This window comes from Pygoscelis adeliae, unplaced genomic scaffold, assembly GCF_000699105.1.
Source record: "Pygoscelis adeliae isolate BGI_AS28 unplaced genomic scaffold, ASM69910v1 Scaffold113, whole genome shotgun sequence".
NCBI classification, from domain to species: domain Eukaryota; kingdom Metazoa; phylum Chordata; class Aves; order Sphenisciformes; family Spheniscidae; genus Pygoscelis; species Pygoscelis adeliae.
The window spans coordinates 13,398,255-13,404,773 of NW_008825108.1; the positions used below are offsets into that span (position 1 = coordinate 13,398,255).

The 6,519-nt window shown below is 38.3% G+C and overlaps 1 protein-coding gene across 1 annotated transcript in view; it reads left to right on the forward strand.

Annotated features, from left to right (window-relative positions):
- ADAMTS20 (ADAM metallopeptidase with thrombospondin type 1 motif, 20) overlaps positions 1–6,519 on the forward strand; it is a 114,289-nt gene that overhangs the window by 9,170 nt on the left and 98,600 nt on the right. The gene's annotated exons all lie outside the window — the stretch shown is intronic.

Here is a 6,519-nt window from a genome sequence, read left to right on the forward strand (position 1 = left end):
CGTTTGTCTTCCCAAGTAACCGTTATGTGTGATGGAGCCCTGCTTTCCTGGAGATGGCTGAACACCTGGCTGCCCATGGGAAGGAGTGAATGAATTCCTTGTTCTGCTTTGCTTGCACACACGGCTTTTGCTTTACCTATTAAACTGTCTTTATCTCAACCCACGAGTTTTCTCACTTTTACCCTTCCGATTCTCTCCCCCATCCCACTGGGGGGGAGTGAGTGAGCGGCTGTGTGGTGTTTAGTTGCTGTCTGGGGTTAAACCACAACAGGGTGTCGGGGGGAGGGGAGAGGACACAACATATGGCCCTTTGCTGTCACTAGATGAGCTAAATTACTGAAATGGTGTGCAAAATGGTTTGGGTTTTTTTGGTCTTAAATTAATGCTTCCAGCCCCAGGTGGCAGTCAACAGTTGGCTGTCGTGGATCTCAGGAGACTTTGTACTCCTGGGGAATAGATAGGCTTCTTACATGAGATAACTTATCTGCAATAGTCTCAGTTGTCATTCTGTTTCAGATGTACCCTCATGTAGAAAATGGCAAGTTTACGGTAGTAAAGTCAGACACTGTGAGAACAGGTCATACCTTCTGGGTACACACATATTGACAAATGTACTCAAGGTGACTTACTGTGTGGTTGACTAAAAAAGGTGAAAATCTAGCTGTACCTTGTGTGTACTTGAGTGATAACTGCCTGATGGTGTATATGAGGTTGAAAGGGCTTTATGGAGCTATTCATCTCCGTGAGAGAAAAAGGTGGTTCTGCATGTACTTAAAAACATCAAAGCTAGGAAGTTCTCTTTAAACAGAGATAAGTTGCAAATGTAAATTTGCTTGACATTTACTGAGACAGACAAGATTATATGATGGAGTTTCCTCTGAGATTAAGCGTATGGATCCTCTAGGTCTGTGTTCTATGGGAATACTTAGCTTGATGATAGTTGACCTATGTGTTTAAAAACAAAGCCCCTAAAAACCAAAGCCAACAACCTCCTCCCTCCCAAAAAACCCAACCAAATAAAAAAAACCCTTTATGTATATATACACTTCATTTCACTAGTTTCAACAGGTATTGCAGAATAGCTGCTTTTCCATTAAGAAACGTCCATGTATATATCTATGAAAAAAGCTGTTATGCTTAATTTTTAATTGAGTTGTCTGGCTTGTTCACTGTGAATTGTATATAAAGGTAAAAATAAATCAATTGCCCCTCTCCCTTCTACTCCAATGAATCTTGTTAATTGCCATGAACCCCGCTCTTTCCAGCTGCCTTTGAGATTGTTATCGTAACATTCTCAAGTTCTTGCTATTTAGCCAGTCTGTTGTTGTTACAAATTTGTATTTAGAAACTCCTGGAATACCATTTTTACTAGGCTTAAGCCAGACTTTCTTGCTGAGAATAGCCTTACAAAGTGATGTTCAGGGTACCTCGTGCCAGGTTTTACACTTCCTGTAAGAATATTCTTTCCCCTATGCATTATGCAAAGGGGAAAAACCTTTTTTGTGTGTGTTCCTGAGTGAAAGTAACTTGGCAGTGTGGACACTGGATCCAGTGCTATGGTTATCAGTATGGTTAGATCAGCTGTGATCTAAACATACAAATAGGTAAGATCCCTTTAGGAGTTTACATGGAATTTAAATTCCAATCTGGAATTATGTAATTTTATTTAACCAGTGATTAGGTGCCTTTCCAGACCAGGACACTTTCGAGCATAGGTGGATGCCTCATCAGTTCTGTTCAAGGTGTGATTACTACTCATGAAATCTTAACATCACAGAATTTGTAAGGAGATGTAGTTAGATCATAGTTAAACTTACGATGAAAGATTTTTTTTTCCCCCCTATAATAAGTTTGTAGCATTTTATTCTATTTCTCTCTAAGAACTTCCAATGTAATGTTGCTTTCAATCACTTCTAAAAAGGTGTTCCAGCGGAAAACACTTATTCATTGCTAGATATTTCTTCCCTGCTGCTTAGCTGGTGTATTATTTATTATTTTATTACTATTTTCTTATTTCTATTGTATTAGCTCTAGTTTTAATTAATACATGAGCTTGCAACCACTACCTCTTGTTGTGTTTCTGGCTGAATTATCTTCTAGTAGAAATATTTTTTCCAGATGTTGGCAGTGTACTGTGATCAGATAACCTCTAATACTTTTTTCTTCAGTGAGCTAATTAAGCTATGCTTCTTAAGTCTTTCATTAGAAAACATTGTAACAGCGGAGCAGGAAGAAAAAGGTGAAGGGCTTCTCACATGATTCAGAAGAGCTTTGAATTAACACAAGGGGGAGGGAGGGAAGGGGGAAGAGGATAATACAAAAGGAAGGGATTTTGTAATTTACTTTGACCATGAAAGTACTCTTGCTGTAAACTACTTGCAGGTTTTTGAGTTTGAGTTAAGAAGCCATACCATGAGGGCATGGAAAATACTTGAGCGCAGGAGTGGAGCTTACCTGGGAGGGACTCTGCCAGTTTAGAGTCATGTTTTCCAGAACTTCAGTTGTTCTTTTAGCATTTTTCTGAAATCTTTCCAATTTTGCTGTTGGATATATTAAGATTAATTCCACGTTTCTGAAACCTGCTATATATCCCTTATGTTTTCCATGTGTTCTACAAAGTTGCCATTATACACAAGGATGTAATTTGTATATGGGCATGGGACATAGTTTAACCATAACTTCTGCAATATTTATTTCTACTACTCTTGGAATAGAGCAAATACATTGATGAAGACTATACAGTTTTAAGCCACTTTAAACCACTAAGATGTACCATATATAGTGAGTAGCTGTGTTGATCCATTGAACCTTGATTTAATATGAAGTGTCTAACTCATCCAGAGTATTTTAAATCCAAGAAATAATTTATCTTTCTCATGTGGCTTTTCTCATAAATTTCCTCAAATCTATGCATATGCATAGTCCTGGGTAGCACTCCCTCTTTGGACCACTTATTTATGATGTGCAAGAGACTGTTTTCAATTTTGTGCTCCGCTTCTACTGAAGAGATCTTTTAAATGTACTTTTACCTCTTTATCTGAGAACAGAAATAGAATGTTTCAGGCACATTTCTTGTTACATGATTTGGGAGGCATCTGTAGATAAGTGAATCCAGTTCATTTCTGATTTCATTTCCTGCAAATGCTTGGGCTCCTGTTTCAGCACCCTGCCTCTCTACATCTAAGTGACTTTGTTTTATTTGGTTTTACCAAAAGTATTTTTCATTTGGATCTCACAGCCCTTTCCCTTGTGTGCCTAGCTTGCAGTAATAGCTCCACTTGTATCAGCACAGTCCGTCACCAGATTAAGTATCACTTTCATGAATGAAGGACCATAAAACAGGCAGTGTAGCTGGTGACTGAATTCTTGTAGACCTATGTGTTAGGAAAATGAGGAGATAACCACGTGTAGCTAATCAAAATCCATCTTTAGTCTTCATAGAGAATTTAAAGGATTGGAATCGGTGGCTTCAAGCTCAATGTCTGCTTGGGTTTTAAATGACAGATATAATATACTCTTCTTAAGATAGAGCACTGTTCACATCTCTTATCCTTTGCTCTCTCACATACAATATAATGAATTCTTCTTAACTTGAATAGGGGATGTGCAAAAAATTTATTGTAGACTACAGGTGGGAGGCGTTCCTAACTAGTCAGTGGTAGTAATTACTCGTTTATCTGTACATTGTTGAAGAGGAAAGGATTCATTGATGAAAGAATGAAAGTTTGTTGCATTATAGATTTTTTTGATCAGCTGTTTCTTCCATATCTAAATAGACAGCTGATCCCGGGATACTGTGCAAGAATCAGTAGGCCAGAGAGTGAGCAAGCAAGAGGAAGCCTAGCTCCATTTTTCTAAAATAGTTAGCCCAAGTATCTGGAAAGGTGGAATTTCCAGTCTTAAGAACGCTATTGTGCCTTCTTGTATTAATCTTTTAATTTAAAACAAAAAGCTAAGAATAATTCTGAGGTCATGAAACACGATATAGGATTCCTCCCTTCCAGCTATCTGTCCTAACTTCTTGGGCTATAAGTTTATGGTGTGATTTGTATTTTCTTGGGTATAACAAAGGAGATTTCATTCTTTTGCTTTCTAAGTGATTTCTCTAATCATTTACTGTGAAGATGAGCACAGCTACTGCTACTTCTGAGTATCTTTTAAAAGAGGGAGAATTGCCTGCCTTTTTTTTTTCCTCCCTAGATGACTTCAGTGTGTCTTTTTTTCAGCACAGGATTCTGGATTTCAGTTAAGATGCATGTATCAGTTCTGATTGAGATACTTAAACTATAGAGTAATGGAAGTTGAGCCACAGATGTTGCCAGGCATTTTATATTGTATATTCATTGTTAGGCTTAGCTTGATGTGCAGGATTTGGAGCACTGTTCTGAGTTGCTTGATGGGCTGGTTTTACAGTAAGCTCTTGCTGATATGAAGTTGCTTTTTTGCCAGGAAAAATAGTTCTCTGTTCAGTTCTCTAAACAGAAAACAAGGTTCTCCCTTACTATTTCAGTTGGAAAAAATCTTTCTTTGGTAGGAGGCATATAGATTTTTAACTGCACAGAGGAGTTGGTACACAGTGTAGATGATTTCCATTGCTAGTGCTTAAACAAAGAAGTGTGGGAGTGCACAGCTGGAGGAGGGGCAAGGCAGGAATACCTCTTTTGGAGTATCAGCAATCCTAGATTGACTTAGATCAGTCATGATGCCTCATGTTGACTCTTCCCAATCTAGTGCATAGGATACTGTGTGCAAAATATGGTTTTGAATTCCTAGATAGGATTTTTCCTCTGGTAGCACTTGGTTGTGCAAGTATGGGGTCAGGAGTCTGAGTGGAATTTTCAAAGTGATCAGACTCACTCAAAAACATGTCTTAGTGATATTTTTTTTTTAGTTTTTTTTGAATGTGAAATGGTAGAAAAATATAGCCTTGTTCTTGTAGTTCATCTTTTCTAGTGGAAGGAGTTTAGTTTAAAATATGGCACAAACTCTTTTCTTACTAGTTCTGTACTTTTATTCTCATAACTGGTATGTTTGTTGTAGCTGAAACCACTTCTTTGTAAAATCTGAAAGCCTGTTAGTTGGAAAAGCCGTTGAAGAAACAAATACAGAATAGCTATTAGAAGGAGTAGGAGGGAAGTAAAATGTATGTGTGGAATAAAGCAGTAGCAATAAAGTTTTTTGCTTAAAATTAACGTTCTAAATGTCTGTTATCTAGAAATAGGGTTTATGGTATGTCAGGAGAAAAGAATTAATTAGCATGTTAGCGTTCACAAATAGTATGGGGTCAAATTTATCATGTTTGGTAATTGGGACTTTGATAGTTTATATAATAAACATCAACATGAATCTTAGCATCAGTTCTTGCTGCTTTGTCCCTGAGTGACAGGCTCTTCTTGTCTGTCCCTGTCATTTTGCCCAGAAGGTTACACCTACTTAGGACTAACTTGCAAGCTGTGGCATATCTGTTTTCATGAGGCCCTTTCCAGGGAGGCACATAGTGTTCTCAGTACGCTCGATCTGCTGTCCTCTACAAATCACATGCCCTGGAAACACTGGATGTGAGAAGGCTGAACTGAACATACAAAGAATCCAGGATGAAGACTACTTGCAAAGAATTTAAATGAAACTGAGGGGAAAAAGTGTTTCTGTGAGTTAGATTTAAACAGTCTTGAAAGGAAAATACTATTTAGCTGGGTCTTTTTTCATTCGGCAGCAAAGGTGGGGCAGAGGATCCAACCACAGTGGGTTTACAATAACTGTAATTTTGGATGATATGTACGCTATGTATCAGGCACGATTACAGATAGTCTGACATATGCCTGAAGCCTAACAGACTTTTAAACATAGAAAACTGATAACTGCTAGAAGGATCCAAAATTCAAGGGGATATTATAACTCCAGTACAGTACCCTGGACACTGAGGTAGTCTGCAGCAGATTTTAAAAGACAATTTGTAGGTTGCTTGAAAAAACTATTCTCGCTTCTCTTCTCCTGTATCTTGCTCTGCCACTCTCTCTCTAACCCGCAGTTTCAACCTTGACATGAATGCTTAATCTCTTAAACCACATTGTGTAGATTATCACTATTCTCTTACTGGTCAACATGCCTCGCTAATATGGCAAAACAGCTAACAGGATGCAGTGCACCTGCTCACTCTAGGTGCTTGATTGGCTGAAGTGAGGAAGTTGCCAAAAAGTCTGAAAAGAATTTGATGAAATTCTTACATGGTTTTCCTTCCTCATAGTCTTCAGGAGGCTAAGGTACTTAAGTCATAGGAAACTATGAATTTCGTTAGAAGTGCAGTGAGAAAGAAGAGATTCTATTTTAGGATTTCATAATTGAATGGATTATGGGGCAGGGGGGTGGGGGAAAGGAGCTTAATTTTTGTTCTTTTTCTTTGTATATGTGCCAGTGCTTTTGTTAGTAATCAGGTTCCTTTGGTTCCCATTACATAGTTACCCATCTGTGTCTGCTGGGGGGGGGGGGGGGGGGGGGGGAGAAAAGATGATTAAAAAAACA